Genomic DNA, 11,288 nt, shown 5'->3' on the forward strand with positions numbered 1-11,288 from the left:
GTGAGGGCACTCCTCAGCCAGTCGGTCCCAGGTTGACCAGGCTGCAGAGCGGCCCAGCCCGGCTGGGGGATGCCGCAGGGACCAACCTCCTCCCATCCAGGCTGTCCTGCGGGAGGTGCCAAGGGGAAGGTCCTGGGGTGCCCCCCACCTTGGGTTTCCCCCTCGGGGTCTTGCTGGGGCAAGTCTGAAATCTGTAGGGCAGGCTGGAAACCCAGACTGGAGCTGAAGCTGCAGCCTTCAAGCAGAATCCACCATCCCAGGGAAACCTTGGTTTTTGCCCGTAAGGCCTTGCCTGATTGGATGCAGTCTTCAAATTCTGCATGTAAGGCCTCACCTGACTGGATGCAGCTCATAAAGCCTCACCTGATTGGATGTGACCCTTGGCTGCTGTGTTAGGCCTCACCTGACTGGATATGGCCCTCAGAGTCTGCATGTAAGGCCTCACCTGATTGGATGCAGCCGTCGAATTCTGCATGTAAGGCCTCACATTATTTGATGTGGCCTTCGGATTCTGCTCATAAGGCCTTACCTGATTGGTGTGGCCTCAGACTCTGCATGTAAGACCTCATCTGATTGGATATGACCCTCGGATTCTGCTCATAAGGCCTCACCTGATTGGTGTGGCCTGAGATTCTGCATGTAAGACCTCATCTGATTGGATATGACCCTTGGCCTCTGCACATAAGGCCTCACCTGATAGGATGCAGCCCTCAGATTCTGTTGGTAAGGCCTCACCTGATTAGATGCAGCCACCGCCTTCAGGAGCATGATCTGCTTCACTTGAGGTCGGCTGATGGCCAAGGCCAGTGCCTCCCCCAAATGCCTTCTTGGCAACACCCAGAGAGGTGGGATGGAATCCAGGGCTCAGTGGTCACAGGACGCTGCACTGCTTCTGACATCACTCAGCAGCAAAGGCCCTAGGACAGGCCCTGGCGAGATCTCTGTGGGGTGAGAGGGCCCTGGGCATGCGAGGGAGGCCTCACTATTGGAAATGGTCCCTGTGGGTCTAGACGAGCTGGGCGGGCTGCAGGCTACAGTGTCATGGAGCCATGGCAGGCGGTGCCGCCTGGGCTGCTCTGACCCTCCCCGCGGCCTCAGCATCTTCTTCCAGCCTCCGACGGAGTCAGAGGCCACAGCATATCAGAGCCGGGGGCGCTTTTCATCCAGACCTGTGCCCCACATGGTCCCCCAGGAAACCTGAGGCCAGGTGAATAGGCCACTCTGGGAGGAGCGGGTTCTGCCAGTACCTGGACCCATCACATGGGAGGCGGCTGGAGGCTGGGAGGCAATGGCTCCTGCACCTGTTCTCGTGGTCTTGGGAGCCCCGCCCTGCCTGTCACTCACGTCAGTGTCCCGGCCATGTTCATCCTGAAGCTCCACAGCCGCAGCTGCCCATGGCAGTGGGGAGCCAGCTGCATTATGCTCCGATCAAACCGTATCTCATGGCTCCAGCACAGATGGCGGGAGCCATGGCAAGTCCAGTGATGCTGGAGGGGGTGTGACTGCCAAGGAGGGTTTGTTCCAGAGCAGGCGGCACCACCAGTCCTCGGAGACTCTGTGGGACCAGAGCGACCCCTCCATCCCACGAACTCCAGGACTCAGTCAGGGGTCGCCCTTGCCTTGAGCTCTGGGCGGCGTCAGGAAATGCATGAAGGTTGCCGAATAACCACTCCAGGCCCTCCCCGTGCCCACCCACCTTCAGGAGAATGCATGGGATGGGGGAACCATCGGGTGGACTTGGCCCAGGACTTGGGGGCCAGGTTCAAACGTGAGCCCAGCCCAGGAGACTTGGGGCAGGCCTGTGACTGTCAGAGGCAAGAAGACACGCTCAGGAAAGTGGAGAGGATGACAGCTTTCAGTTCCTCCTGTCCCTCCCAAGATTGGAGAACGGCGTGTTTACAATGCTGTTAGTACCCGTGCCACCCAGCCACAGCCGTCTGGAAGTCGTTAGCTGTTATTATCTGTGGACGCTGTGGATGGCATGTGAGCCTCAGTTTCCCTTGCCTGTAAAGTGGGGGTGGTGATCTCACATCATGGATTAGAGCTGCCGTTCCCTGGGTGCCCACGTTGTGCAGTCAAGAGCCAGGCTTGATGGCCACCCCGTCTTCTGCCACGCAGTCTGCCCCAGGCTCTGCAGAGCTCTGAGAAGGGGCCCCGGAGGCCTTGGTGGTGCAGTGCCATGCCTCTGGGAGGCTGGGGACACGTGTCCCAGGCCCTGACACCCTTGCAGGCCGCTCACTGGATTACAGGGCCACAGACCTGTCCTGACAGGGCCACATACAGCTGCCAAAATGATGGCTGCTTACCTAGCAAACTCTAATGCCAGAAACCACCTTCTTCCTTGCCGCTTCTCTGCAGCATTTGTGTTTTGATCGCTTCTGACATCACTCAGCAGCAAAGGCCCCAGGACAGGCCCTGGCGAGATCTCTGTGGGGTGAGAGGGCCCTGGGCATGCGAGGGAGGCCTCACTATTGGAAATGGTCCCAGGAGCTCCAGGACCCTGTGGGAAGACCTGGGCAACCGGGCTCCCTCTTGGCAAAGCCAGGGTCTCCCTGACCCCCACTTTCCAGTGGACAGTGTAGAGGTATTGGGGGGGACTGCTGCTGAGTGGCAGAAGTGGGCAGGGGGGCTCCCACACCCAGTATTGCCCATGGCCAGTAATGGCCATGGTCCCACAGACCAGGGGCCTACTCTGCCCCTGGCACACACCAGACCCCAGCCACGCAGTCTCCCACTCCATGCCCCCATCCCCCTGCAAAAGGGTGTTGTGTGTCCATCCCACAGATGGTGACAGGGAGACTCAGAGGAGGCACATGGGGGTGCCCACCATTTCACCCCTCTCAGTTCCCTACCGTGGTAGAACAAACCACCCCAGAACTTAATAGCTAAAACCAAGCAGAGTTACTTATTTTGCTCACAAATCAATGGTTGTCAGGGCCTGCGGGCAGCAGCTCATCTCAGTGACGCAGGCTTCAGCTGGGGCAGCTGGGCTGGGGTTAGATCCACCACAAAATGGCACACCACATGGCTGGCCAGAGGGCTGTGGCCAGCGCCTCCCCACGGGGCCTCTTTGGGGCTACTTGAGCTTCCTCACAGCATGAGGGCTGGGTCCCAAGAGGCAGGAAGTAGAGGCCGTCAGTTTCTGATCACCAGCCCTGAAACTTTCTGAGCAACACTTCTGCAGCATTCTGTTTTGGTCAAGAGGTACAAAGGTCCAGATTCAAAGGCAGAGACGCAGACCCCCACACACACCCCTTATGGGAGGTGGGTAGAAGGATGTGGGGGCTGTTGTATCACAGCTGTGCCATCTGAGATGTTGACCTCCCCAGAGCTCTCAGGTGTGAACACACGTGTGGCCAGGCCTCAGTGCTGTCCTCTCCTGTGGCTGTGATGCGAGTCCCAAAACCAGGGCTCAGCCCGGGAGGGTTCTTGGCTCCACTAAGGAAAGAATTTGAAAGCCAGCTGGTGGTGGAAGAAGGCAGGTTTACTTAAGCAGCCACGTACAGAGAGTCGCTGCTCCTTGCAGAGCAGGGCTAACCCACAGGGAGTGCACCAGGGTGACTGCAAAAGGGACTGCAGCTGTATTTATACCCACTTTTAAGTACATGTGAATTAAGGGGAAGGTTATTCAGAAATCCTAGAAAGGGGGCGGCACCTTGCAGATGTTGCCATTGCGTTTGTAAACTGTCATGGTGCTGGTGGGTGCGTCTTATGCAGAGGGGGCAGCTGGAGGAAGCTGTGTTAGTTTGTTCTTGCGCTGCTATAGAGAAATACTTGAGACTGGGCAATTTATAAAGAAAAGAGGTTTGACTCACAGTTCTGTAGGCCGTACAGGAAGCATGGTAGCTTCTGCTTCTGGGGAGGCCTCAGGAGGCCTACAATCATGGTGGAAGGTGAAGGGGGAGCCAGCACTTCACCTGATGGGAGCAGGAGGAAAAGAGGGAGGGAGGAGGTGCCCTTGGGAAATGTCCTTCCAGCAGCTTCCGGTTGAGATCACATCCAGCCTCGGCATACACAGGGTCTCAAGTCCTCACTGGCACACTCCAGGTGGTTCTGACAGCACCTGCGGGATACACAGGGTCTCAGGTCCTCACCAGCACACTCCAAGTGGTCCCTACAGGCTCTGTAAGCCACCCAAGGTGCACCCTGGGGGGCCACAGGGGCTCAGACCCAGGACGCCCACCAGACTGCACAATTGTTGGCCAGCTTCTGGGGCGACCATCAGGGTGACAGTGGGAGAGGCACAATTTCCACCCAGAACATCACTCTTCCCAATTCATGCCTGAAGGCGGGGCAGCCACTGAGTACCCTGCCCAGGAGACCCGGAGGACACAGGTGGGCAGCTGCTGAGTACCCTGCCCAGGAGACCCGGAGGACACAGGTGGGCAGCTGCTGAGTACCCTGCCAAGGAGACCCAGAGGACACAGGTGGGCAGCTGCTGAGTACCCTGCCCAGGAGACCCGGAGGACACAGGTGGGCAGCTGCTGAGTACCCTGCCCAGGAGACCCGGAGGACACAGGTCTGTGAGAGGCGTGGCCCCACCACTGCAGTCGGGGGCACTATGGGTGGTGGCGCTGAGCCCAGCATGGCCAGAAACGACACTGATACCCACACCAGGACACAGTGTCCCAGGGGGGTAGAGCTGGAAAGGCCTCTGCCTCTTAGGGCTCCTGGTCCCAGCCCTCATGCAATTTGTGGCCTGTGAGACCCCTGAGAGAAAGTGACTTGTCCAGTGTCACCCCAGAAGTCTGCAGTGGGGCCAGGACAGACAGGGCCTTGCCACTCAAATGCTCAATGTGACAGCTATCCTGGTCCTTCCTTCCTCCCTTTCCTCCTTCCTTCCTCCCTTTCTCCCTTCCTTTCTTCCACGCATCCCAGATGGGGCTGCAGAGCAGAAGGATGGGTCCTCTGCCCACTTAGACCTGAAGGACACCACTGCACCTCCAACCTCAGCTTCCTCAGCTGTACACTGTGAGCAGCAATAGAGCTCACAACACCTGTCAGTCAGTGCAGGGGTGGCCACTGTGCCTGTGATCGCACCCCCTTCCCTCTCCCAGCCAGTGTGATCCTGTAGGCAGAGAGGAGGCGCTGCCAATCCAGAGGCCCCAGCAATGGGCTGCAGACGTGTCCTGGTCTCAGAGCCTTTGTGATATGGTTTGGCTGTGTCCCCACCCAAATCTCATCTTGAATTCCCACATGTTGTGGGAGGGGACCCAGTGGGAGGTAATTGAATTACGGGGGTGGGTCTTTCCGTGCTGTTCTCGTGATAGTGAATAAGCCTCATGAGATCTGATGGTTTTAAAAATGAGTTTCTCTGCACAAGCTCATTCTTTTTGCCTGCTGCCATCCATGTAAGAAGTGACTTGCTCCTCCTTACCTTCTCCCGTGATTGTGAGGCCTCCCTAGCCACGTGGAACTGTGAGTTCATTAAACGTCTTTCTTTTGTAAGTTGCCCAGTCTCAGGTATGTCTCTATCAGCAGTGTGAAAATGGTCTAATACACTTCGAGACACTCTCCAGGAACTGCAGCTTCTGCTGCTCCTGGGCCTCAGGGACATCCAGAACCATTTTATTAAAGCACCTAAGGCCCAGGGCAGTGACACTGCTGGGCAGGACACCGTGTGTTTCCCCGGGACCACCCTCCGGCCACTTCACATGGAGGTCAGGACCAGAGTGCCTGACCCAGGCACTCACATGGAGGCCTCGGGTTTGGAGTGTTTGTTTTAACGTCACTGACTCATGGGACCCCTGCTGCGAAAGCACCTTAGAGACCTCCCAGAACAATCCCAGGTCAGATGGTGACACCCAGGCCTTGCCTGGCCAGGGCAGCACTCAGGCCGGTCCTGACCCGCCCCGCTGTTTCCTGACTCAGCCGTGGCTGCGTCGTCTGCATTTCATTTTCTTGAAAACTGAGCAGAGTGCCCAATGCCCACCTGGCAGCGGGGCCCAGGAGCAGCACCCCCACCTCTCTCAGCCTGTGACCCTGTCTCCCTCCCCATCGCACTCCCTCCCGTCTGTCTGTCTTTGGTTTGAGCTGTCTCCTGGGTCAGGGCGGCTCCGCCTCTCTGATGGGCGGAGGGTCCTGATGTCCTTGGTCTGTCCTCAGCATCTGCTGTGGGACCTCAGGAGAAGCGCCACTCTGGATCCCAGGAGTGGGGCCATCCTCCATCCCCCATCCCAAATAGTGTCCCTTGTACTGGCACAAGGTCCAGGCCCCGGGTGGCCGGCTCTCCAGAGCCTGTGGGACCCTGTGGCATGCACCACTGTGGCTTCTCACACCAGCCCCTGCCTCCCCCGCACTGGTTCTCTGGGTCCGCCTCTCCATCCGCTCAGCCTCACACCAGCCCCCACCTCTCCATCCACTCAGCCTCACACCAGCCCCCGCCTGTCTCACGCTGGTCCTTCCAGCCTCACCTCTCCATTGTGCAGCACCCCCGCCACCTGGCTTTGGTAGATGCACCTTCACCTGCTTCCTTGGATGAGGTGGGCTGCGGGCCACGTCCTGTGAAGCGGGTGGGCAGCCCCATCCCAGGTCGTAAGCGCGGTGTGGGTGCTGAAATGTTCTCATCTGCGGTTCCCAGGGCCAGCTAGGGGCCAGGCCTGTGCCGTCCTCAAAACATCACGTTGGGGTGAGGGGGGTCTGTGCTCACTGTGGGCTGCGTCACCGGCAGCAGGACAGGGCGTGTGCTCCGTACCTCAGGGGCTGAGTGCTTGCAGGGCCGCCTCCTTGTTCCTCCCTCCTCTCCGCTCCTCCACGGCCCTCTCCCCTCCCACCTTCCGTGCACACTCACTGAGCACTGACAGGGCAGCCTGGGCTCCATGCTTAGACCCCGTGCCACAGGTGTCATCGGAAGGAGCTGGAGAGGCCGCGCTGTGGTCGGAGCTGACCAGGCCCGGCTGCTTGAGAAAAGCGGCCGGATCCCCTGAGTTCAGCTGGGCACATACACCCACCAGAGACACACCCAGCCGAGCAGAAGCCAGAAGCGTGAGATTGTCTACCAGAAACGCTCTCACAGCCGGGGTCCATCATGGCTGCATACCCACCTGCCGTCCCAGCCAATGGGGAATGCACGGCCCATGCTGCTGCCCAGGCAGGAGAGCGGCAGCTCCTGGCACACACAGCGACTCCCACAGATACAGAAGGGCACACACCGTGGGAGCCACGGTCCTAAAGCTGGGATGAGATCGAGGAATCCGCAGGTCCCAGGGAAGGCGGAGCTGCCGAGTCTGTGCTTCTTGCCCGGAGCTGGTGTGCAGGCAGATGCACGCGATGTCATGGGCCAGGCCAGACACTTCAGTCGTGGTGCGTTCTGCACGTGTACTGTATTCTGCCTTAAAGGTGTATTTAAAATGCTTGTAGAGGAACAAAATTCTCACTCTGATGCTGACTGTGTGACCTTGGCTGAACCATATGACGGCTCCCAGCCTGCACTTCCTTGCCTGTGTGATGGGAATGATAGCGGTGCCTTCTTCACAACCTCCAGGGAGGTTCCCCAGGAAAACGCCATTGCAGTTCTCAGCCGGGGCCTGGCCACATGGCTAACGTCGAAGGTCTGCTGCTGGACGTGAAACGCCACAGCCCCAGGGCAAGGCATCATCAGTGTGTGCTCTGTGGAGAAGCTGATCCAATGCACCTGGCCTGACGTGGATCTTCGGGGGGTCCAGGGCCCGGGTTCTTCTCCAATGCACTGATCTCCTCCATCCCTGGCTCCCAAAATGCACTAGACAAGGAAAACTAGAAGAAATCAGATACAACCCTCAAGCGTTGGAGCCGGGGGACTGGGGTGCACACACACAGCTGAGTGCAATGTGAGAGGGCGTGGTGTGAGCAACAGGGGCGCCCGGTCTAGGGAGGGCTGCTTCCCACGGAGTGAGCACCACACAGGAACCAGAGAGGATTCCAGGTGTACAGAGAAAACAGCTGGGGCAGGCGGGCGGGGGAGACGCAGTTTGGCCACAGCAGAGGAGGCCGAGGAAGAAGCAGAGGCGGCCGAGGAGGGAGCCAGAGTCAAACCGAATCAGCAAGAAGGGTCGGGGCCCTAAATGCTCTCCACGGGGTCCCGACATTCACCCGCAGCCAGAGTCCTTCACAGAAAACCCAGAGACCATCTGCCTCCATATTTCCTGCAGTTTTTATAGAAGTGCAAGTTCCTGTATCCCACCCATGATGTGCTGACCAGGAGCTCTGGCAGTGGTATCCAGGGTCTGTGTGTTGACCCTCACTGTCAACAACAGGGAGCCACAGAAGGTTCATGAGCTGGGGAGTAACACGGTTGCTGCTGTCTGTGACTGGGCAGCTGGTGAAGAGGCTCCAGGAAGGGAGCCCAGCCAGTGTGTTTGCTGTTTTTAATCTTCTGAGAACACGGAGAAGCCCCGTTGGAAGAAAGGCCTGGGTTAGTATTGATCCAGATGCGGACACAGCTGGCCGATAAGGGAGGGTGTGTGAGACGTGATTTAATTCCTCCCACCAACCGCACATCGCTGCCTAGCGGAAGCCCCCTCCAGGGGTCTCACCTCATACCACAGCCAAGCAGGGGCTGGGGGCTGCCTCCCCCTGGCCGTCTGAGGGCCTGAGTCAGAAGCGTGAGGATGGAACACAGGAGGGAGCACCCCCGTCCCCCGGAGGGGCTCCCTTCTCAGAGGCGAGGGCTAGCACCTCTGCCAGCCACTTCTGCCCCTGAAGGCCCCACATCCTGGGAGTGCTTCAGTCCCCAAGAGACTGGGAAGTTGGTCACACTGACAGGGAACTGGTCCTCACTGAAAATATTAGTCCCTCAGCTGTTCTGGGGGAAAGGGGACGGAGGTCAAGGGAAAAGTTCTTAACAATATTTGTGCTGAAAACGTGGGGTGGGGGGCAGCAAACCCAAGGCAAGAACAAGCTGAAATCTTTCCCGGTATGCAGACGCCTTCGCAAGGCTTCACCCACCAGAGCGGAGATGGCCTCAGCCCTCAGGCCATCCAGTGAGGGACGGACAAGCACCACGGGCGCCCACAGGCATGGCGTCATCCAGGTGCCTGAAGGAACACAGTCTGATGCACACTGGGCACAGGGCGCCTGGGCACAGGCAGAGTGGAAGCAGCCAGTCACAAAAGGCCACGTCTAGCCTCATGTCATCCACATGAAATGCCAGGCATAGGCAAACCGTCAGAGGCAGAGGGAGGCATAGGCAAACCCTCAGAGGCAGAGGGAGGCATAGGCAAACCCTCAGAGGCAGAGGGAGGCATAGGCAAACCCTCAGAGGCAGAGGGAGGCATAGGCAAATCCTCAGAGGCAGAGGGAGGCATAGGCAAACCCTCAGAGGCAGAGGGAGGCATAGGCAAACCCTCAGAGGCAGAGGGAGGCATAGGCAAATCCTCAGAGGCAGAGAGAGGCACAGGCAAACCCTCAGAGGGAGAGGGAGGCATAGGCAAACCCTCAGAGGCAGAGGGAGGCATAGGCAAACCCTCAGAGGCAGAGGGAGGCATAGGCAAATCCTCAGAGGCAGAGGGAGGCATAGGCAAATCCTTAGAGGCAGAGAGAGGCACAGGCAAACCCTCAGAGGCAGAGGGAGGCATAGGCAAATCCTCAGAGGCAGAGGGAGGCATAGGCAAACCCTCAGAGGCAGAGGGAGGCATAGGCAAATACTCAGAGGCAGAGGGAGGCACAGGCAAATCCTCAGGGCAGAGGGAGGCATAGGCAAATCCTCAGAGGCAGAGGGAGGTCAGCGTTAGACTTGGCCTGCTGACTTTTGGTCAGAGCGTTTCTCATTTAGGGACATGCACCGATGCTGTCACCGTCCCTAGGCAATGGGCATTTACGCTGTGGCTGTTTCCTGTGACTGCACTTGCACGCGGGACCTGTGGGCATCCTGTGAGCGTTATGTGGGTGTCCTGCGTGTGTGTGCACATGCGAAGGCCCTTCCTGGCATTTCTGCTGTGTGCACTGTCGGATGCGGTCCTGGAAGTGGACCCCGCATCGCCGTGATGATGTGTGGGGCATCGGTGCCATAGCCACGCCTTCTGAACAGTCATGCCCGTTCAGGCTCCTATGCTGAGAACGGAGTGGGCTTGCTTCTCCACACCGTCCTTAGCACGCGTATTCCCAGTGGTTCCCAGGCATGAGCAACAGTCACAAAACAATGATGTGTTGTGGTTTTCCTGGCATGTCTTTGGTTCTCACTGGCCCAGACTGTGGCCTCCACTTTGTGGACAGAGGGACTAAGAAAGAAGCTTGTGTCTGGCTTGCCACGTCTAGAGGCAGAGGCATGGCCCACACCCCTGCCTCAGTCAGCACAGGAGGTGAGAGACTTCTGCCCCCAGGGAGAGGAGAAGTTTTCTCCCGTGGCCCTCCCATGATCTCTCCTGCTGAGGCTGCACAGTGCGTGACAGGCCAGCCACCGCCGCATGCTACCTGTTTGCCACTCTGTGACCTTGGGCTTGCCCCTTCAGTCCTATGAGCCTCATCTGCAAAAAGGGAGACACATTCCCCATGCAGCAGATGGGTTGGGCAGACTGAGAACAAGTCTGCAAAAGCACCTGGCATGGGGCAAGTGCTCACTAAACACTGGGCAGCTGCATCATCATTGTCATCGTCATCACCATCGCCACCACCATCACCACCATCAGTCACCATTGCCATCACCACCACCATCACCATCACTATTACCACCATCATCACCATCATTACCATCACTATCACAACCACCACCACCACCATCACCACCATCACCATCATCATTGTTACCATAACCATCACCACCATCATCCTCACCATCATTACCATCACCATCATCATCATCATATCATCACCATCACCACCATCACCATCACTACCATCATAACCAGCATCACCACCATCGTCATCACCATCGTCATCACCATCACTATCATCGCCATCATCATCACCATCACCATCACCACCATCGTCATCACCATCGCCACCATCGTCATCACCATCACCACCATCGTCATCACCATCGTCATCACCATCACCACCATCGTCATCACCATCGTCATCACCATCACCACCATCGTCATCACCATCACTATCATTGCCATCATCATCACCATCACCACCAGCACCACCATCATCACCATCACCACCATCACCATCATAGTCATCATCATCACCATCACCATCACCATCATCATATCATCACCGCCATCACCATCACCACCACTACCATCATAACCACCATCACCACCATCATCATCACCATCACCGCCATCATCACCATCATCACCATCACCATCGCCACCATCAACACCACCATCATTACCATCATCACCATCACAATCACCACCATCATC

Source organism: Symphalangus syndactylus, chromosome 11, assembly GCF_028878055.3.
Source record: "Symphalangus syndactylus isolate Jambi chromosome 11, NHGRI_mSymSyn1-v2.1_pri, whole genome shotgun sequence".
In the NCBI taxonomy this organism is placed as follows: Eukaryota; Metazoa; Chordata; class Mammalia; order Primates; family Hylobatidae; genus Symphalangus; species Symphalangus syndactylus.